This window comes from Lontra canadensis, unplaced genomic scaffold, assembly GCF_010015895.1.
Source record: "Lontra canadensis isolate GAN:19392208 unplaced genomic scaffold, GSC_riverotter_1.0 scaffold60, whole genome shotgun sequence".
Lineage (NCBI taxonomy): Eukaryota > Metazoa > Chordata > Mammalia > Carnivora > Mustelidae > Lontra > Lontra canadensis.
In genome coordinates this window covers 11,308,398-11,332,318 of record NW_022631054.1, presented here as the reverse complement: position 1 = coordinate 11,332,318, position 23,921 = coordinate 11,308,398, and the positions used below count along the sequence as shown (strand labels likewise).

General features: G+C 37.9%; 1 protein-coding gene and 2 pseudogenes across 1 annotated transcript in view; 2 read left to right on the top strand and 1 right to left on the bottom strand.

Annotated features, from left to right (window-relative positions):
* ZSWIM5 (zinc finger SWIM-type containing 5) overlaps nucleotides 1-23,921 on the top strand; it is a 206,898-nt gene that overhangs the window by 91,809 nt on the left and 91,168 nt on the right. The window lies entirely within an intron of this gene.
* On the top strand, nucleotides 6,546-8,084 carry LOC116879377 (annotated as a pseudogene).
* On the bottom strand, nucleotides 16,853-17,108 carry LOC116879378 (annotated as a pseudogene).

Below are 23,921 nucleotides of genomic sequence, written 5' to 3'. Positions count from 1 at the left end.
TCTTCCCGTCCCTTTGGATTCACTTCTCCGCCAGTCCTACCTTTCAGCAAGTGGTTGATTTTCTGTTTCTAGAATTGCTGTTCTTCTTCTCTTCGATCTCCCGTTGGATTTGTAGGTGTTTGCAATCTTTAGATAAGCTATCTAGCTGATCTCCCGCAACCTGAAGTAGTCTCAGCTGCTACTTCTCCGCCATCTTGACTCCTCCTGCTTGTTTTGGTTTTATTTTGCTCTGTGTTTCTTAGATTCTTGAGATGGAAGCTTAGGTTATTAACTTGAGATTTTTCCTCTTTTAAAAAAATGTAAACATTTCGTGCTATAAATTTCCTTCTCAGCATTGTTTTCACTGCATACCACAAATTTCTATGTCATATTTTCATTTTTTAAAGTATTTTATTTATTTATTTTAGAGATAGAGATAGTGAGAGAGCAGTTGGGGCAGAGGGAGAGAGTCTTAATCGTACCCCATACCCAGCACATAGCCCAACTTGGGGCTTTGATCTCACAACTCTGAAATCATGACCTGAGTCAAAACCAAGAGTCAGATGCTCAACTGACTGAGGCCCTCAGGCGTCCCTGTTGTATTTTCATTTTTTTAAATTTTGGTGTATTTATAATTTTCCCTTGAGATTTCCTTTTTTACTCACAGATTGTTTAGAAATATGTTGTTTAGTATTGTTTGGTGATTTTCCTATTATCTTTCTATTTGCTTTCCAGCTATTTATTTCTTTGCAGTAATAGAGTACACTGTTGCAATTATTTTAAATTTGCTTTATGGCCTAGATAGGGTCTCTTTTGGCATATGTTTCATGGGCACTTGAAACAAAAGTTTATTCTGCTTTCTTTGGGTATTTTACGTTGATTACATTCTGTTGATTGATGGTGTTACTATTTTTCTAGATTCTTGTTTATTTTCTTACTCGTTGTTCTATCAGTTCCTGGGATAGGGGTGTTGACTGTAATTGTGGATTTGTCTGTTTGTTCTTTCTGTTCAGTCAGTGATTGCTTTACATATTTTGCATTAGGTTGTTTGGTTCATTCAAATTAAAGATTGCTATGTGTTATGGATGGATTTACCCCTTTATCATTAGGGGTATCATTGCTCTTTGGTTCTGATAATTTTCTTGGTTATGAAGTCTAACTGATACTAATATAGCTACTCCTGATTTCTTTTGATTAGCATTTGCATGGTATATCTTTTTCCATCCTTTTACAGTCAGCTTACTTGTAAGTGAGTTCCTTTTACAGGACTTTTCCAGGGGCTCCTGGGTACCCCCGTTGGGTGAGTATCTGACTCTTGGTTTTGGCTCAGGTCATGATTTCAGGGCTGTGAGATCAAGCCCCAAGGGTATACTTGGGTCATGTTTAAAAAAAAAATACACTACCTATTTCTGTCTTTTAATTAACATATTTAGATAATTTATATTTAATGTAATTATTGGTATGTTCCGATTTCATCCTTTCATTTTATTTTTGTCTTTGTTTTTTTCTTACTGTTTTTTATTTCTGTTTTTCTGAGCATTGAACATTGTTTAGAATTCAGTTTTTATAGTGTTTTTGAGTTTCTCTCTTTGTGTAGTTTAATAGTAATTGCTCTAGGTTTTGTATTATAAGTAATAACTTGTCATAGTTTACTGATGTTGACATTTTATCACTTCAAGTGAAATGTGGAAACTGGGGCACCTGGGTGGCTCAGTTGGTTGGGCGTCTGCCTTCAGCTCAGGTTATGATCCCAGTGTCCTGGGACAGAGCCTCATATTGGGCTCCCCGCTCAGCAGAGAGCCTGCTTCTCCCTCTCGCTCTGCCTGCTGCTCTGTCTACTTGTGTTCTCTCCCTGTCTCTCTGTTAAATAAATAAATAAAATCTTGAAAGAAAGAAATGGGGAAACCTTACTTTTCTTTACATTTCTTACTTTCCTCATTTATATTACAAATTGTCTTAAATATTCCCCCTATACATGTAGAAGCACATCAGTGTTATAATTTCTTTCTTTCTTTTTAAAGATTTTGCTTATTTATTTAAGAGATAGAGACAGAGCACAGAGGAAGAGTGAGAGGAAGAAGCAACTCACTGCTTAGCAGAAAGCCTGTTGTGGGGCTTGATCCCAGGATGTTGAGATCATGACCTGAGCCAAAGGCAGACACTTAATGAACTGAATCACCCAGGTACCCCATAAATTTTTTTCTTTAAGCAGCAGACATAATTTAGAAAATTCAACAGAAGAAGGAAAGCCTTTTGCTTACCCATATTTTTGCTTACTGCCTTCTTCTTAGTGTTCCAAGATTCCTCCTGTTGTCATTTTCTTTCTATTTAGAGAACTTCCTTTAGGTATTCTTTATAAGTAAATATGCAGGCAACAGATTTCTTTTGGTTTTGCTTCATCGGACAATGTCCTGATTTCTCCTTCATTACTGAAGGATATTTTCCTGAATATAGAAGTCTAGGTTTAACAATAGAACAAAATAGAAAAAAAAATAGAACAAGTTTTCTCCAACAATGAAAAAATGTGCCACTTTCTTCTGACCTTCATGGAAAAATGTGCCACTTTCTGCTGACCTTCATGATTTCTGATGATAAATCTGCTATTATCTGAATTGTTTTCCCCTATAAATAATGTGTTGTTTTTCTTGCTTCTTTTAAGTTTTTGTTTTGTTTTGTTTTGTTTTTGTTTTTTTTAGAACTTTGAGCTATCTTGTGGATTTTCTAGGGTATATTGTTGTTTGGAGTTTGTTCATCTTCTTGAATATAGGTTTATGTCTTTTGCCAAATTTAGGACATTTTCAGACATTATTTCTTCAGGCCTTACCCTCTTATCTCTCCCTCTGGGACCCCAATGATGTTAGACTTTTTGTTACAGTCCAACAATTCCCTGAGGCTGTTTGGTGTGTTGGGGTTTGGTTTGTTTTGATTTGTCTTTGATAGGTTGGGTGATTTCTATTATTTTGTCTTCAGGTTTACTGGTTGTTTGCTCTGTCCCCTTTATTCTGCTGTTAAGTCCGTCAATTGATTTCATTTCAGTTTTGTATTTTCTAGTTCAAAAATTTCTGCTCAATTTTACTCTGTGTCTTCTATTTCTTTCCTGAGAGTTTTTATTTTATAAATTTGCTTCAAGGGTGTTTGTTATTGCTCACTGAAGCATTTTTATGTTGGTTTCTTTAAGATTGTCAAATAAGTTTAATATTTCTTATTTTGGTGTTGGTGTGTAATGGTTGACTTTTTTCATTCAGATTGAGGTTTTCTTTGTTCTTGGTATGAGTAATTTTCAGTTGAAACATGGACATTTGAAGTGTTATGTTTTAAGACATTACATTTTATTGAAGTCTTGTTGTAGCAGGCTTCTTCTGACACTGCTGTGGCAGTGGTAGGAAGGGAGCTGCCTCATTACTGCCAGGTGTGAATATGATTAATAAATAAGACAGAAGGTTTTATCTATTGTATAATATAGATAATAAATGTCAGACAAGTTAGCAGAGGGAGAAATCAATATAATTTGATATCATCAAACAAGATACCTTAGAATTAGTGGAATTTGAACTTGTCAAAATGGATAGACAGAGGAAGACAGTGATTATTTTAGTATGATCAAAGGCACAAAAATAGCAATGAGCTAGTCTGGTTTAAGGGGAGCAGAAGGATACTAAAAAGATAACCATATTTTCCTAACTTGACCACTTAGACCACTATCTGACACCATACAAAAAATTAACTCAAAGTATATTAAAGACACGAACATAAGACCTGAAATTGTAAAACTCCTTGAAGAAAACATAGGTGGTAAGATTTTGACATCAGTCTTGGTGATAATTTTTTGGATTTGACACCAAAAGCAGAGGCAACAAAAGCAAATAAAAGTAAGTGGGACTACTATCAAACTAAAAAGTCTCTGGATAGCAAAAGAAACCATCAACAAAATGAAAAAGCAGCTTACTAAATGTGAGAAAATATTTGCAAATCATGTATCAGATAATTGTTAATATCCAAAATATATAAAGAATTCATACAACTCAATAGCAAAAACAAACAAAAACTCAGTCTGATTTTAAAATGGACAAAGGATCTGAATAGACATTTTTCCAGAGAAGACATACAGATAGCCAACAGACACATGGAAAGATGTTCAACATCCCTTATCATCAGGGAAATGCAAATCAAAACCACAATGTGATACCACCTTATGCCTGCCAGCATGGCTGTTATCAAATGGACAAGAAATAACAAGGTTGGCAAGGATGTGGAGAAAGGGGAACTCTTGTGCTCTGTTGGTGGTAATGTAAATTGATATAGCCACTATAGAAAACAATATAGAACTTTCTCAAAAAATTAAAAATTGAAATACAATACAATTCAGTAATTCTATTACTGGCTATTTACCCAAAGAAAACAAAACACTAATACACTAATTTAAAAAAGTATATGCACCCTTATGTTTATTATAACATTATTTATAATAGCCAAGTTATGGAAATTAAGAAAGTTAAGGAAGACCTAAGTATCCACAGATAGATGAATAGATAAAGAAAATATGTGTGTGTATCTATATCTATCTATCTATCTATATAAATAAATAAAATGGAACATTACTCAACCATAAAAAAGAATGAAATCTTGCCATTTACAACAACATGGCTGTACCTGGAAGATATTATGCAAAAAGAAACAAGTCAGACGGAGAAAGACAAATACCATATGATTTCACTTATATGTAGAATTTAAAAAACAAAACAAATGAACAAACAAAAAATAGAAACAGACTTACAGCTACAGAGAACAAACTGGTAGTTGCCAGAGGGGAACAGGTGGGAGCAAAGGCAAAATAAGGTGAATGGGATTAAAAGGTACAAAATTCCAATTATGAAATAAATAAGTCACAGGGATGAAAAGTATAGCATAGGGAATATAGTTAATAATATTGTAATAACATATAGTGACAGATAGCAACTATACTTCTCATGATGTGCATAGTATAATATGTATAATTGTTGAATCATGTTTTACACTTAAAATTAATACCACATTGTATGTCAGCAATACACGAATTTAAAGAAAAACCTGATTACCATAAAAATAGCTCAAGTGCCAGGTGCTAATTATATCTTCTGTGTGCTCTTGGAGAAAAATCTGAGCAATTGAAACTAGTTCCTTATTTTTAATTTTCTATGTCATGGAAGAAATAAAACTCATTGCTATAGTATGGAGAAGTTCATTGAACACAATGATATAGGATTAATATGTTTGGCTACAAAAAAGAAGACATGGAATACAATCAAGCTGTCCGTTGAAAAGAGAGCAGAACTTTATATACATTCTTGTTCTATCAGTTATTGATAAAAGAGCACAGAAATCTCTAACTCTTAACTCTAAATTAATTGTTAATTTGCCTTTATCTTTTCAGTTCATTCAGCTCTGACTTTATATACTTTGGAGTATTATATACTTCATATACTTTGGAGTATTAGGTGCATCTACAGTTCTAATTTTTTTTATCTTCCTAGTGTATTGATTCTTTATATCATTATAAAATTTCCTTCTTCTGATCCTCTGAACTTTCTTGATTCTGGGCTTTCTCCTCATTGCAGCCAAGATAGCATTGAGAAACAGGCTTTTGATTGAGTCTTTTCCTGTGTATCGAGGGAGTGTAGTTGATGCCAATCAGGGGAAATCCCAGTCCTGGAGTGCCAACACTCCATTTGTATCCTTACTTTTAAGGATGTATAGTGGCTTCTGAATATTTCTCCACTGTTGATGTGAAACTTTTCCATAATTAACACCACTCTTGACTTGACCGACCTCCCAAAAACAAGGTTTGAATTCTCTTGGATACCCTATAACATATCTTTAAGGTACTGATGGTCGTTATTACTTCTTTCTCTCAACTTTTCCTGTCCTAGAATACCTGAAGATATTTGTAGATGGATATTTTTAGAATTCCAGGAACAGCAATTCTTTCAGAGGACTTCCAGAGCAATGACCTACTGCCCCTTGTATACTTCTCTCACTAACTGATATGACTGAAGTCATTTATTCTCAATCTATCAGATCTAATATTCCCCTTTTAAACAAATTTTTATAAGATTCCCTTTACTCTTCTATAATGAAATTCATAGAAACTCATAACCTGCTCAATATATAATGTCTAAAAAAATATATATACTAATAATGTGTAAAACAAAAAGGAATAATTTATGAGATGATATTTCATATGGGAATGCATGAGCATTTGAAATGCATTAGAAAACATGATAATGTGTCACATATTTGTACCCATTTATAATTCATCAGTATATTAAGCACTGAACTGTGTGCCATGCTGCCAAGCACTAAGTGCTAACAATACAGCCGAGAACAAAACAGATTTTCTTAAAAAAAAAAAAAAAAGAAAGAAAGAAAGAAAAAGACAAAACAACTTTATACTCATGGAACACATGTTCTACTGGGGGTAGATAAAATAAGCAAGAAATAGGAGGTGGTAAGTGCTAAAGAAGCCATAATAAAGAAATTGAATTTGTAGTTAAAAATCATTCTACTAAAAAATGCCAGGCTCAGCTTTTTCACAACGGGTTTGCCGCCAGAACACAGGTGTCGTGAAAACCACCGCTCAACCTAAGCCAGAATGGGGAAGGAAAAGACTCATATCAACATTGTTGTCATCGGACACGTAGATTCGGGCAAGTCTACCACTACTGGTCATCTGATCTACAAATGTGGTGGGATCGACAAAAGAACTATCGAAAAATTCGAGAAGGAGGCTGCTGAGATGGGAAAAGGCTCCTTCAAGTATGCCTAGGTCTTGGATAAACTGAAAGCTGAACATGAACGTGGTATCACCATTGATATCTCCCTGTGGAAATTTGAGACCAGCAAGTATTATGTGACCATCATTGATGCTCCAGGATACAGAGACTTTATCAAAAACATGATTACAGGCACATCTCAGGCTGACTCTGCTGTCCTGATTGTTGCTGCTGGTGTTGGTGAATTTGAAGCAGGTATCTCCAAGAACGGGCAGACCTGTGAGCATGCCCTTCTGGCTTACACACTGGGTGTAAAACAACTAATTGTTGGTGTTAACAAAATGGATTCCACTGAGCCAGCCTACAGCAGAAGAGATACGAGGAAATCGTTAAGGAAGTCAGCACCTACATTAAGAAAATTGGCTACAACCCCGACACAGTAGCATTTGTGCCAATTTCTGGTTGGAATGGTGACAACATGGTGGAGCCAAGTGCTAACATGCCTTGGTTCAAGGGATGGAAAGTCACTCGTAAATATGGGAATGCCAGTGGAACCACACTGCTTGAAGCTCAGGATTGCATTCTGCCACCAACTCGTCCAATTGACAAGCCCTTGCGTCTGCCTCTCCAGGACATCTACAAAATTGGTGGTATTGGTACTGTCCCTGTGGGCTGAGTGGAGACTGGTGTTCTTAAACCTGGCATGGTGGTCACCTTTGTTCCAGTCAATGTTACAACTGAAGTCAAGTCTGTTGAAATGCACCATGAAGCTTTGAGTGAGGCTCTTCCTGGGGACAATGTGGGCTTCAATGTCAGGAACGTATCTGTCAAAGATGTTCGTCGTGGCAATGTGGCTGGTGACAGCAAAAATGACCCACCAATGGAAGCAGCTGGCTTCACAGCTCAGGTGATTATCCTGAACCATCCAGGCCAAATTAGTGCTGGATAGGCACCTGTGCTGGATTGTCACACAGCTCACATTGCTTGCAAGTTTGCTGAGCTGAAGGAGAAGATAGATCGTCGTTCTGGAAAAAAGCTGGAAGATGGTCCCAAGTTCTTGAAATCTGGTGACGCTGCCATTGTTGATATGGTTCCTGGCAAGCCTATGTGTGTTGAGAACTTCTCTGACTATCCTCCTCTGGTCCGTTTTGCTGTTCGTGACATGAGACAGACAGTTGCTGTGGGTGTCATCAAAGCAGTGGACAAGAAGGCAGCTGGAGCTGGCAAGGTCACCAAATCTGCCCAGAAAGCTCAGAAGGCTAAATGAATATTATCCCCAATACCCGCCACCCCAGTCTTAATCAGCGGTGGAAGAACGGTCTCAGAACTGTTTGTGTCAATTGGCCATTTAAGTTTAATGGTAAAAGACTGGTTAATGATAACAACGCATCATAAAACCTTCAGAAGGAAAGGAGAATGTTTTGTGGACCGTTTGTTTTTTGTGTGTGTGTGTGGCAGTTTTAAGTTATTAGTTTTTAAAATCAGTACTTTTTAATGGAAACAACTTGACCAAAAATCTGTCACAGAATTTTGAGACCCATTAAAACAAAAGTTTAATGAGAAAAAAAAAAAAAAAAAGCCAGGCTCAGATGGCTTCACTGGTGAATTTCAGAAAACATTTAAGGAAGAAAGAATACTAACTCTACACAAACACTTCCAAAAATTTGAAAAGGAAGGAATACATTCCAGTGCATTTTGTGAAGCCAGCATTACACTGCTATCAAAACCAAAGCATCATAAGAAAAGAAAACTATAGACCAATATCCCCCATAACCAAAGACACAAAAATTATAAACAGTATTTTAACAAACACAGCAATATATGAGAAGGATAATGATTCTCAACCAAGTGAGATTTTTCTCACTCAAGAATGCAAGTTTAACATTCAAAAAATTAATAAAGGTAATTCATAGTAGTAATGCAATTTAATGATGCAAATAAAGTACTTAACAAAATCCAACATCTTTTCTTGATAAAAAATAAAGGGGCACCTGGGTGGCTCAGTTAGTTGTCTCAGTCCTGGTTTTGAGTCAGGTCCACCATCTCAGGGTCATGAGACCCATGCTGGGCATGGAGCCTATTTAAGATTCTCTCTTCCTCTCTCTCTCTTTCTCCCTCTCCCTCTGGCCCCCCAACCCCTGACTTGGGCATGCTGTCTGTCTCTCTCAGGAAAAAAAGAAAAAAGGCTATTAGCAAAAGACAAGAAAAAAGTGTTGGTAAAGATATGGAGAAAAGGAGCTCTTGTGCACTGTTGGTGGGGATGTAAATTGGTACAGGCACTGTGGAAAACAGTATGGAGGCTGGATCCTCAAAGAATTAAAAATAGAACTACCATAAGACTGAGTTCTAGGGAGGATAGTAGAGTAAGAGGACCCTAAGTCACTTCATCCCACAGATATAACTAAATAACAGTTTCATCAGTGTAAATAACCCAGAAAATGACCCAAGGACTGAAGAACAAACTCTCCACAGCTAAATGTAGAGAAGAGGCCACATCAAAGAGGGTAGGAAGGGTGGAAACAGGGTAGGGAACTAAAAGGACCTGTGGGACTGTAGCAGGAAGGAGGGCCACTGCAGGCACAGAGAGGGGAGAAAAACAGACTCTCACACCAGGCAGTCTGCATGGGGAAGATGAATCTCTGTAAACATTTGGTTTTGAAAACCAGAGGGGTTGAATTTCAAAAGTTCTTATACTCAGTGGGGTTTAAGACCTAGAACTTTAAAAATAGGCTCATGGGAGAGCAGGGAAGACCAGAAGAAACAGAGTCCCTGCCCTTAAAGAGTCCGCTCAGCAGCCCATGGCAATATAGCATAGAAATAGGAGTTTGAAAAAAGCCTCGGGTATACATAAGGGGGATTTGTTTACTAATTGCAGAGCGTGCTCTGGAGGGGCAGGAATTTTGGGGCAAGTTCTCCAGGAACAGAAGAGCTGGAACTCACCACTTCCCTCTCCAGCCCCGGCCTCGACACATAGGCACCTGTAGGAACCAGCCCAACTTACTAACAGCGTGCCCCACCCCTGAGTTCTCCTGTGGACGCACCCGCTCCAGCCAGGCCTGAGCTCCAGATCCCCTCCTAGTGACACCATCAAGCATAATAACATTTACATTATAGGGATTTCAGAAGGAGAAGAAAGAGAAAATAAAATGTATTTGAAGAAATAATAGCCGAAAACTTCCCAAATCTGGGGAAGGAAACAGAAATCCAGATCCAGAACTCAGAGAGAACCCCTAACAAAATCAACTGAAGGAGGTCCACACCAAGAAATATAGTAATTAAAATGTCAAAAAGCACTGATAAAGAGAGAATTTTATGAGACTGAAGGAGCCAAGTTGTCCTTTTATAAAGAAGAATGGATAAAGAAGATGTCATTCATATATATGGTAGAATGTTACTCAGCCATCAGAAAGAATGCATACCCACCATTTGCATCGACATGGATGGAGCTGGAAGGGATTATTCTAAGTGAAATAAGTCAAGCAGAGAAAGACTGTGGTTTCACTCGTGGAACATAAGTAGTAGTGTGGAGGACCACAGGGGAACAGAGGGAAAACTGAATGGGAAGAAATCAGAAAGGGAGACAAACCATGAGAGACTCTGGACTCTAGGAATCAAATTGAGGGCTACAGAAGGGCAGGGGGTGGGCAGATAGGGTAATGGAGTGATGAGCACTGGATGTTTTACACAACTAATGAATCAGTGATACCTACATCAAAAACTAATGAGGGTACTATATGCTGGCTAATCGAACATAAGAATAATAATAAAAAATCACACAGAGGTCTCATTGGCTAAAATCAATACATCAACAGGGCTGCATTCCTTTCTGGAAGCACTAAAGGAGAATCTCTGTTCTTACCTGGTTCAGCTCATAGAGGCTGCTGATATTCCTTGCCTCACAGCTTATCTCCTCCATCGTTGGAACCAGCAGCATTGCACCGCTATGACCTTTCTTCCATAGTCACATGCCCTCTTTATTCTCTTCTGTTACTCTCTTTAACTTCGAAGGACCTTTGTGATTCCATTGTGCCCACCTGGATAATCTCCCCATTTCCAAGAGAGTCCCTTGTGTACCCCGTAAGGCATATTCACAGGTTTCAGGGATTAAGAGATGGACATTGTGGGAGGGGAGCATTGTTTTGCCTACTATAACATTTGTCACTCTCCTTTCTCTTCTTTAATGTCTTAGACACCACTTACTTTCACCTCTAATTCATTCCATTTCAGCCACTTCCATATCCATATCTCAACTTTTCCTCTGAAATCTTAAAATTTTAATAATTGTGCTTTCTAGGGGCATCTGGGTGGTTCAGTGGGTTAAAGCCTCTGCCTTTGGCTCAGGTCATGATCCCAGAGTCCTGGGATCTCTGCTGAGCAGGGAACCTGCTTCCTCCTCTCTGCCTGACTCTCTGCCTACTTGTGATCTCTGTCTATCAAATAAATAAACAGAATCTTTAAAAAAAATTGTGCTTTCTAGCTATTACCCCTTTTGTCTTTTCTATTGTTCCTTCCCACTATATCTGTTGTATATTTGGTTAGAGGCACAGGGTTGTGGGGAAATCACAGGGTTATGGTTTCCAGGGCTCTGAAAGAAGAGATTCCTTTGCAGAATTTTGAAAAGTTGCTTCAGGTTTGATCCAAGCTCTACTACTAATGAATTATGTAGGAAAGTCACTTCCTAAGTGAAATTAAGGAGTTAACTTCTTAGGGCACCTGGGTGGCTCAGTCAGTTGGGCATCTGCCTTTGGCTCAGGTTGTGATCCCAGGGTCCTGGGAACAGGCCCCACACTGGGCTCCCTGCACAGCGGGAAGCCTGCTTCTTCCTCTGCTACTCCCTCTGCTTGTGTGCACTCTCTCTGTGTCAAATAAATAAATAACATTTTTAAAAAAGAGTTAACTTCTCTGAGCCTCAAGTTATTAATGTGAAAAATGACATTAGTTATCATGAGGTTGTTGTAAAAAAAATATAAAAGGTGTCCTCTTGAAGGGCAGTCAATATAAGGGAGCTCTTACTATTTTTTTTACCTTATCAAGTGCTCCATTTTATCTCTATTGTAAGGATGTGCTGTCCCATTAAGATATGTGGCTTCCTGAGAAAATACTGGATCAATCAGATGATAACATGGTTTTATAATCCTTCCTTTAGAGTCCCAGTGTTTGGTATATTTTACTTTTGTATTAGAACCACCTGATAGGCTTATTTAAAATGCAGATTATAGGCCATTGGCTAAGAGACTGTATGGGGAATGGAGCTTAGAAATATGCATTTTGACAAGTACCACATTCTTGAAACTCTTAGTAATGGTTTTCAGCAAAACAGCCTATTTGGGGAACTTGGATGTGGTCATTGATTTTCTTAAATGAAGTATTCTGATTTTTTTTTTTTTTTCAAAGAAATTGTTAGCTAAGGTGGGGAAAGATTAGTAAATTTTGGTCACAGATAGGAGGAAGCTAAATTGAGGCTGGTCTTAAGGTAGAGTAAATCTGGCTGAACAAGAATAAAGCTGCCTTGAGACCCAGAGTAGAATCTATTTGATGGGCAGCATGCCATTTCTTTAACAAGAGCTTGAGTTTCATTCTACTTCTAAATGGCCATTTATCATCCAGAGCTCCCTCTAGCCTGCTTTCCCTAATGTCCTTCTTTCCCCCCTTTACTTTAATATTTTTTTCTTTTTCTTTCTTTCTTTTTTTTTTTTTTTTTTTTTTAATCTACAAGATGAAGAAGAAACAGTGCTAGACTGCTAAGTTCACATTCTGGCTCTGCTCTTTACTAACTGTAAAGTTAGTAAAGTTAGTAAAGACCCCAGGAAAGTTCTTTAATCTCTATAAACTTCAAGTATTTTATTTATAAGATGAAAAGAAAAATAACTTTGCAACTGTTTATTGTATTAGTCCCCTTCTTTTATTTCTGCCTTGCCTTCCACCCCCCTTTCCTTTTCTATATACTTCCTAACCTCTTCGCAACCTGTAGTTGTGGGTCACAGCCATCAGTTTAGTCTCCAGCTTGACATGTCACATATCATATATTGATTTGTGGAGAAATAAAAGAACCCCATATTTAGAAGAAATCTTGGAGGTTGTCTTTACCAACTCCATCAGCATCACTGCTACTACTAATTTTTATGCTCCATAAGAGTAGAAGTTGTTTCTGTCTTCTTTACAGTTATATTCCCATGGTGCCTGGCACAGATTAGGCAGTCAATAATGTAATTTAAATGAGTGAATGAATGAATGAAAAATGAACCTTATCATATGATTCAATAATCTTTATAGTTGTATCCCCTTCAACTATTAGATACTGAGATCAATGTTAGGGATTATATCTTACTCATTACTATATTTTTAATACTTTCCATGGGATCTTGCATGCAAATGGATGATTAAAATGAATAAAATAGGTGGTCATATTTTCTTTATTATTTCCAATGACAGGGAACTTTTTAAAGGTAATCAAATAAAAGGCAACCAACTATTTCATTCATTTAGTCTGACATTTCAAACGGTAATATAGTGATCCGTGAGTGTCTGAGTGAAATATTATGAGGTTTATCCATTATCATACAATTTCAAGAGTCCTAGTCCTCTCCTTGTACCTCAGACTTGATCCTGGTACGTTCCACAGGTTATGCAGAAAACAAGTTAAAGTAAATAAAAAGTCAGTGTAGCAATTGATCATAAGCCAAAAACGGAATTGGCCAACTAGTCATCTGCTGCCACAGAAATGAGATACTTCATTGTACTATAGCATTAAGGCTCATGGTCAAGAGCTGCCACTAGGCCTAGAATTATGATGATTGTTAAAAATTTAGAGAATGCTTGGGGTGGCTGGCTGGCTTAGTCAGTCATGAGGTTTGGGGGTCATGAGTTCAAGCCCCACATTGGGTATAGAGGCTACTTGAATGTTTTAGAGAATGCTTAATAGTGATATAAAGTAGAAGACATCTCTGACTTTTAAGGGCTTAGTATTAAATTGGGTTTTAGAATAGAAAGATGAGAGATTGTAGGAAGAATGGAACTAAAATAGCACCTATAACTCATGATTGCTTTTATTTCCCCACAGTAGACTGTGCCCTCCTTAAAGGCTGAACTGGCCAAGTGCCAGGCATAGCATAAGCACTTAGTGGATGTATAGATGATTAAGCAAAGCACCTTGATAAGATGATGCATTTAAGGGGAGCCTGGGTGGTTCAGTGGGTTAAGCCTCTACCTTCAGCTCAGGTCATGATCCCGGGGTCCTGGGATCGAGCCCCACTTTGGGCTCTCTGCTGAGCAGGGAGCCTGTTTCCCCCCCTCTCTCTGCCTACTTGTGACCTCTCTCTCTTGTCAAATAAATAAATTCTTAAAAAAAAAAAAAAAAGATGAGTGAAGCAAGCCACCCTGCAGTTCTTATTCTTTGTTGTGTCTCACCAAGCGTTAAGTGCTGTGATACAATTGCTATAATAAGGAATACTTTGCCTCAATTAATAATAATAACAGAAACAACAACAATAGCTAACATTTCTGTAATGCTTACTATATGCCAGGCCCTCCTCTAAGTGTTTTTATATGCATTAAAACTGTTTTAATACGTATTACAACTCTATGAGATAATTATTATTTATCCCTGTTTTACAAGGGAAGAAACTGAAGCAACAGAAGCATAAATAATTTCCTTAGGGTCTCACAGCTAGCAATTGAATGGATTAAATACAATTTAGGCTTCCTTATTCCAGAGTCTGTCCCTTAATCACCCTTAACTACTACTCTATACTTCCCTCCTGTTGTGCTGTTTTGCCTGTCCAGCATACTTTCCCTTACCTCTTTTGGAAATGCTGTCCTTTGTTCTTGTGAGGAGATCATTTCATGTGATTCAGGTAGGTTTGACCACTCTTCTTAGCTCCACATGAAGGTACATGAGAGGCCTGGCTGACTCAATACGCGACCTCTTCACTAGGATGATTGATTCAGGATTCAATCAAATGCATGTGCTTTTGGCGGATGATATTAGTGATAAGGGTGCCATGAGCCTAATGTAAACAATAATAATCATTTTACATTTCATAAGTACTAACTGAATGCCAAGCATTCTAGGCACATGAGATACATCAATGAACAAAGCAAAGATCACTGAGCTTTTACTGTAGCAAAAGAAAGCAATGATAAACATAATAAGCAAATACATTACATAATGTGTTAGTAAGTGCTATTGAAAAAGGGAATGAGAGAATAGGGTTTGAAGGAATTTAGAATGCAGGAATGGCAGCAGGGAGATAGAATAGTTTCAGTATTTAATGGGGTGATCTGGGTAGACCTTACCGAGATCTACTGAACTTACTTAAAGGCGGGAAGGGTGTACCAAGAAGATATTTGGAAGGAACAGCTAGACCAGAGGCTCTAAGGTTGGACTGTGCCTGGTATACTTGAAGAGCAGCAAAAACTGTAAGGGACAGAGTAATAAGAAAACGAAGTCAGGGAAGTAAGTGGGAGCCAATTCATAGCCTACTTAGGCCATTCTAAGACTCTCAGCTTTGAATGAAATGGGAAACCACTGGAAGTATTGAGTAGAGGAGTGTCAGGATCCGACAGATTTTTAAAGCTCACTCTGACTGCTGTGTGGAGAATAGATAGAAGAAGGAGTAGAAAGAGAGCAGGTATATCTGTTAGTGAAATAATCCACTCTTGGACCAGAGTTGAAATAGTGGAAATCTTGAGAAATTGTTTTGGAAGTATTTTATAAGTAGGGCAAGTATAATTTCCTGATGGATTGGATATAGGATATGGAATCAAGGATGATTGCATGGTTTTGGGTCTGAGCAACTGAAAGGATGAGATGGGGAAGGCTACAGGTGAAACAGGTTTGGGCTTGTTAAGTTTGAGATATTTATCAATTTCTATAAACACTTGGAGGGAGTTGGATGTGTGAGTCTGGTTTTTGGAAGAAAGATCTTTATCTGAGATCTAAATTTGAGGTTCATTGGCATAAAGATGTTATTTAAAGCAAAGGAACCAGTTGAAATAACAAAGGGAGTTAAGTAGTAGAGAAAAGGATCAAGGACTGAGCCCTGGGGCATTCTGAGCTTGAGAAATGGGAATAGGAAGAGGAGCCAACAAAGAAAACTAAAAAAAGGGGAGTCCAGTAAGATAAAATGAAAACCAAAACAGTGTGTTGTCCTGGAAGCCAGTGAAGATAGTATCAAAGATGTAGGAGTTGTTAATTGTGTGAAATGTAAGATAAGGACAGAGAAATGGTGATTGAATTTAGCAATACTAGACTTCTTGTAAATAAATAATAATTTGCAATTTTACAGATTGAAAATAAAATTGTAATAGAGAAACCTGGAAAATTAGCTTCTATCCACTTTTTAGTTAAAACGTGCTATTTTACCATGGCTTTATTTTGTATAACTCATTGTTTTATTACAAAGCAAACCACTCACTTAACCACCTCCAGAACAAGAAATAGACTAATGCCAACACCCTTTAACACTTATTCATGCTGCATCACAATCACTGTGTGTGTCCTCCTTGCAAATATAACCACTGCCCTGACTTGATGGTAATCAAATTCTTGCTTTTCTTTCTTGTTCCACTTAAGTATATATCTCTAAATACTATACCTTAAAGTTGCATGTTTCTTAACTTCATATAAATATAATCATGAATTAAGTATACTTTTTATCTGACTTATTTTATTCAACATTACATTTATGATGTTCATCTATGTTGCTAAATATTGTAATACTGTAATACTGTTGTAATACTGTAGCGTAATCCACAATTACATGATATAGAGCATTTTCTCCAAAAATTTATTTCAGGCAGCTTCTTGTGCAATCCCCAACCTGTAAGAGGTAACCACTCTTTTAATATTTTCCACCTTAGAGTAGTTTTCCTGATGGAGAATATCATAAAAGTGAGATTATATATAGTATATAGCATTGTGATTATGAGAGTCATTGTATTATTAGGTGTATCAGTAGTTCATTCCTTTTTTTTTGGACTATTATAAAAGTTTATTTAACAAAAAAGTTCAATATGAAAATGCACACGACCTGATTTTTATATTTGTAGTAAAACAGGTACTATGGAGAGGGGACATGTGGAAGCAGTTGATTTCTTCTGATGAACACACCCATTGTTTATACTCATTCCAAATCTTCTAACATGATACTATTTCCTCATATTACCACCATTCCAATATTGTTCTATTGCCCACTAGTTGCTCTCTCCACATTCATTCTAACACAAGATTCATAAACAGATCGAACCCCCGCAATATTCCTTGGGCATGTCTGCCACCATTTCATTTCAATGATAATTTCTTGTCCATAAATTTTTTCAACTTGGGAGGTTGAGCTTTGCTCATGGTGTCTACTCCGTGAGCTCAAAGATGCCTCCAAATGGAATTCGTCCAGTAGTTCATTACTTTTTAATGCATATAGTAGTATTTCATTGTAAGAATATACCACTTTGTCCACTCTTCTTTGAATAATATTTGAGTTTTTCCAATTTTTTGCTATTGTGACTATATCTGCTATAAATATTCTTTGTAAGACTTTGTGTGGGCTTTTTTTTTTTTTCATTTCTCTTAGCTAAATACGTAGGGGTGGCATTTTTTTTAATCTTTTTTTTCTTGATTTTTTAAAGATTTTTATTTATTTGACAGACAGAGATCACAAGTAGGCAGAGAGGCAGGCAGAGAGAGGAGGAAGCAGGCTCCTTGCTGAGAGAGCCCGATGCGGGGCTCGATCCTAGGACCCCGGGATCATGACCTGAGTCGAAAGCAGAGGCTTTAACTCACTGAGCCACCCAGGTGCCCCAGGGATGGCATTTTTGTGTCAAAGTGTACCTGTATGTAAATGATTGTATGATTTTGGAATTCATCAACTTATTTATGGGATTCTCACTAGCAGTATATGAAAGTTCTGGTTGCTCCATTTTTTGGCCAACATTTTGGTGGTATCGTTCTTTTAAATTTTAGCCATTTCAGTACATATGTAATGGTATCTCATTTTGGTTTTAACTTACATTTCTATAGTGATTAAAGTTGTTGAACACTTTTTCGTGTGTTCATTAATCAGTTGTATATCTTCCTTTGTGAAGTATGTTCAGTTTTTTTTCCCCTCATTTAAAAAAATTGGCCTGGGTGGGTTTTTTTATTTTTTTATTATTTAAAAAAAATTTTTTTTAAAGATTTTATTTATTTATTTGGCACAGAAGGAGAGACAGAGCACAAGCAGGGGGAGCAGCAGGCAGAGGGAGAAGCAGGCTCCCTGGTGAGCAAGGAGCCTGATGCAGGACTTGATCCCAGGACTCTGGGATTGTGACCTGAGCCAAAGGCAGATGCTTAACCGACTGAGCCACCCAGGTGCCCAAATTTTTTGGCTTTATTTAAATTCAAATTAGTTAACACATAGCATACTATTAATTTTGGGGTTAAATGTAGTGTTTCATCAGTTGCTTTTTTTTTTTTTTAAGATTTTATTTATTTGACACAGAGAGACAGCAAGAGAGGGAATACAAGCAGGGGGAGTAGGAGAGGGAGAAACAGGTTTCCTGCACCCTCATCAGTTGCATTTAACATCCAGTGCTTATTACATCAAGTGCCCTCCTTACTGCCCATCACTCCATTACCACATCCCCCTACCAACTTCCCCTCAGCAGCCCTCAGTTTGTGGTCTATAGTTAAGAGTCTCTTAGGGTTTGTCTTCTTCTCTGTTTTTATCCAATTATTTTTCCTTCCCTTCCCATATGTTCATCAGTTTTGTTTCTGAATTCCACATAAGAGTGAAATCGTATGGTATTTCTTTCTCTGACTTACTTCACTTAGCCTGATACCCTCCAGTTCCATCCACATAGTTGCAAATGGCAAGATTTTGGGCCTTTTTGATGGCTGTATAGTATTCCATTACATAGATAGATAGATAGATAGATATAGATATAGATATAGATATAGATATACAGATATCACATCTTCTTTACCCATTCATTCATCCGTTGATAGACATCTGGGCTCTTTCCATAGTTTGGCTATTGTGGACATTGCTGCTCTAAACATCAGGGTGTATGTGCCCCTTTGAATCAGTATTTTTGTATCCTTTCTATAAATACCTAGTTGTGCCATTTCCTGGTCATAAGGTAGTCTCTTTTTAACTTTCTGAAGAACCTCCATACTGTTTTCCAGAGTGGCTGCACCAGTTTGCATTCCCACCAACAGCCCCCTTTCTCTGCATCCTCACCAACATGTTATTTTGTGTTGTTAATTTTATTTATGTATTCATTTATTCTGTGTTGTTAATTTTAGCCATTCTGACAGGTGTGAAGTGGTATCATTGTAGTTTTGATTTGTATTTCCCTGATGATGAGTGATGTTGAGCATTTTTTCATGTGTCTCTTAGCCATTTGTATGTTGTCTTTGGAGAAATGTCTGCTCATGTCTTCTGCCAATTTCTTAACTGGGTTATTTATTTTTTGGATCTTGAGTTTGATAAGTTCTTTATAGATTTTGGATACTAGCCCTTTATCTGATACATCATTTGCAAATACCTTCTCCCATTCTGTCAGTCTCCCATTTTAGTTTTGTTGATTGCTTACTTTGCTATGCAGAAGTTTTTTATCTTGATTAAGTCCCAATAGTTCATTTTTCCTTTTGTTTCCCTTGCCTCTGGAGACAGGTCTAGTAAGAAGTTGCTGTGGCTGAGGTTAAAGAGGCTGCTGCCTGTGTTCTCCTCTAGGATTTTGATGTTTTCCTGTCTGACATTTAGGTCTTTCATCCATTTTGAACTTACTTTTGTATATAGAGTAAGAAGGTGGTCCAGCTTCAGTCTTCTGCATATTGCTGTCCAGTTTTCCTGACACTATTTGTTGAAAGAGACTGTCTTTTTTTCTATTGGATATTCTTTCTGCTTTGTCAAAGATTAATTGACCACAGGGTTGAGGGTCCATTTCTGGGTTCTCTATTCTATTCCATTGATGTATATGTCTGTTTTTATGCCAGTACCATACTCTTGATGATTACAGCTTCGTAATACAGCTAGAAGTCTGGAATTGTGATGCTTCCAGTTTAAGTTTTCTTTTGCAACACTACTTTGGCTATTTGGGGTCTTTTCTGGTTCCATACAAATTTTTAAATTGTTTGTATCAGCTCTGTGAAAAATGCCGGTGTTACTTTGATAGGGATTCTATTAAATCTACTTTGGGTAGTATAGTATTAACAGTATTTGGGTACTATAGTATTGACAATATTTGTTCTTCTAATCCATGAACATGGAATGTTTTTCCATTTCTTTGGGTCTTCCTGAATTTCTTTCATAAGCATTTTATAGTTTTCAGAGTACAGATCTTTTACCTCTTTGGTTGGGTTTTCTCCCCAACAGAAAGGTCAGGAAAATACTACACTTTCACTCTATTTAAGGCTTATTGTAATCCAGTGAATAGATACAAAAGATAGAATACAAGTAAACAGATTAATATCATTAAAGAAGATGATGATGTGATGTAAAGACCAGTTCTCTGATTTGGGCTTGCCTAAGATAACCCAGCTAATGAGTGTCAGGACCCAGATTTATATATTTTTATTTAAAGTGTAATGTATTCTTCATTATACCCTAGCTACTTCTAATTGTGCCTGAGTGTTGGTTAGTTTGGTGAAAAGAGACTAGCTTACAGACCATTTTAGGAATGAGATCCTGAACTAAAAAGCAGGGGTAAGAATGAAATAGGACATAGCATGCAAATTGTATTTGCTATTCTCTTTGTTATTTTTCTTCTTTTAATATTTTACTTGATTTTTATATTATTATTTTTTAAAGATTTTATTTATTTAAGAGAGAGAGATGGTGAGAGATAGCACGAGCTGCCATGGCTGGGGCTGGGTGGGGTGGGGGGGAAGGAGAGGGAGAAGCAGGCTTCCTGCTGAGCAAGGAGCCCGATGGGGGTTGGAGCCCAATACCCAGGAACCTTGCATCATGACCTGAGCTGAAGGCGGATGCTTAACCAGCTGAGCCACCCAGGCTCTTTGCTATTTTTCTATAAGTCTGCTATTTTTCTGTAAGTTTTACTCAGTTCTATCACAGGAGCTCTTTGCCCATCACGGATCATAACTACCTATTTACATGTCTCTCTTTCTCTTCAGATTATAAAATAGTCAAGGGCTGTGTCTTTATAATAATCTTCAATATTAGCACTTAGTTCAAAGATGTTATTTGATTGCTTGCTTTGCTGAGTGAATAAATATAGAACCATTTTTAGAGAACTTGTAAACTTCATATATGGGAGGCAAGGTTCAACATTGAATGACCAGGATGTTTTCCTTAATAAGGTCTGGGAAATCAGGAGGAGCATAATTTTTAGGGGAAGATTGATGAGTTCAGTTTGGAACATGTTAAGTTTAAGTGACTTCCTTAGGAGATGTCCAGCAAGTAGTTGGAAATGTAGATATGGAACCTAGAAGACTTTTAGAGGTGTGTGTGTGTGTGTGTGTGTGTGTGTGTGTGTGTATTACCAGCAAAAAGTAGTCTTTGAAATAACTTGAAACTATCCTACTTGCCAACGTCATTTCTCTCCTATGAATAACTTTAGCAGCCTCCTAGCTAATCTCTGTGCTTCTGTTCCAGCCTCTCTCATTCAATCCATTCTCCACATTCCTATCAGAATGATCTTTCTAAGATATAGATCTAATCATGATATTACCTTATTTAAAATAATGTTAATTTTTTTTGTTTTAAAAAAAGAATTAGAGATCTTTATCTGGTTCCTTGTAATCTCAAGCCTTCCTATATCTTCAGGCACATATCTACCATTCTCTTCTTTATACTGTACCTTTCAGCCATACAGGATTACTTGCAGTGCTCTGTATAGGCCACCATCATAGTGGTAGTGGAGGTGGAGGTGGTGGTGATACTGATACTAATACCAGTATTTTTCCAATAAATGTTAGGATTGTGCCAGCTCTTCTTGTATGCAATTTATATGTAATAGGAATAGCTAACAGTTAATATAGCACATACCGTGTAACAACACCTTCCTAAGAGCTTAACACATTGCCACACCCAGCAGGGAAAGGTGTCTTCTTAGGTTCAGTTAAATATTCAGGCTCACAAGACTATGTAGTAGGCCACACTTGACAGTAGTCTACTTAAAATTAAATAGAACATTTTAAAATCTGCTGTAAAACTACAGTAATCAAAACCACGTGGTACTGGCATAAAGACAGACATATAGACTAGTTGGAGTGGAACAGAAAGCCCTGGGGGGAGGAGGAGTCAAGATGGCGGAGAAGTAGCAGGCTGAGACTACTTCAGGTTGCGGGAGATCAGCTAGATAGCTTATCTAAAGATTGCAAACACCTACAAATCCAACGGGAGATCGAAGAGAAGAAGAACAGCAATTCTAGAAAAAGAAAATCAACCACTTTCTGAAAGGTAGGACTGGCAGAGAAGTGAATCCAAAGCGACGGGAAGATAGACCGCGCGGGGAGGGGCCGGCTCCCGGCAAGCGGCAGAGCAACGGAGCACAAAATCAGGACTTTTAAAAGTCTGTTCCGCTGAGGGACATCACTCCAGAGGCTTAACCGGGTTGAAGCCCACGCGGGGCCAGTGTGGCCTCAGGTCCCGCAGGGTCACAGAAGGATCGGGGTGTCTGAGTGTCGTAGAGCTTGCAGGTATTAGAACAGGGAAGCCGGCTACAGAGACAGAGCCGAGGAGTGACTCTCAGCTCGGGGTTACCTTGAACTGGTCGCAGGCTCGGTCAGCTCGGAGGGCGGCCGGAGGCCAGGGTGACGGGAGTAATTGGGCGCTGTTCTCTGAGGGCGCACTGAGGAGTGGGGCCCCGGGCTCTCGGCTCCTCCGGGCCGGAGACTGGGAGGCCGCCATCTTCATTCCTGTCCTCCGGAACTCTACGGAAAGCCTCAGGGAACAAAAGCTCCCAAAAGCAAACCCGAGCGGATTACTTAGCCCGGCCCCTAGTAAGGGCGGTGCAACTCCGCCTGGGGCAAAGACACTTGAGAATCACTACAACAGGCCCCTCCCCCAGAAGATCAACAAGAAACCCAGCCAGGACCAAGTTCACTTATGAGGAGTGCAGTTTCAATACCAAGGAGAGCAGCGGAATTCCAGAGGAGGAGAAAGCAAAGCACGGAACTCATGGCTTTCTCCCCATGATTCTTTAGCCTTGCAGTTAATTTAATTTTTTTTTCTTTTTCAATTTTTTTTCTCTTCTTCTGCTAAATTTTTTTAACTTTTACCCTTTTCTTTTTTAACGTTTTTTAACTAGTTTATCTAATATATATATATTTTTTTCCTTTTTATATTTTTTCATTATTGGTTTTCTTTTTTTATTTGTTTCTTTTTTCCTTTTTCTTTTTTTTTTTTTTCTTTCTGAACCTCTTTTTATGCCCCTTGCCCCCCCCTCATGATTTGGGATCTCTTCTGATTTGGCTAAAGCATATTTTCCTGGGGTTGTTGCCACCCTTTTAGTATTTTACTTGTTCCTTCATATACTCTTATCTGGACAAAATGACAAGGCAGAAAAATTCACCACAAAAAAAAGAACAAGAGGCAGTACCAAAGGCTAGGGACCTAATCAATACAGACATTGGTAATATGTCAGATCTAGAGTTCAGAATGACGATTCTCAAGGTTCTAGCTGGGCTCGAAAAAGGCATGGAAGATATTAGAGAAACCCTCTCAGGAGATATAAAAGCCCTTTCTGGAGAAATAAAAGAACTAAAATCTAATCAAGTTGAAATCAAAAAAGCTATTAATAAGGTGCAATAAAAAATGGAGGCTCTCACTGCTAGGATAAATGAGGCAGAAGAAAGAATTAGTGATATAGAAAACCAAATGACAAGAGAATAAAGAAGCTGAGCAAAAGAGGGACAAACAGCTACTGGACCACGAGGACAGAATTCGAGAGATAAGTGACACCATAAGACGAAACAACATTAGAATAATTGGGATTCCAGAAGAAGAAGAAAGAGAGAGGGGAGCAGAAGGTATATTGGAGAGAATTTCCCCAATATGGCAAAGGGAACAAGCATCAAAATCCAGGAGGTTCAGAGAACCCCCCCTCAAAATCAATAAGAATAGGTCCACACCCCGTCACCTAATAGTCAAATTTACAAGTCTTAGTGACAAAGAGCAAATCCTGAAAGCAGCCCGGGAGAATAAGTCTGTATACAATGGTAAAAATATTAGATTGGCAGCAGACTTATCC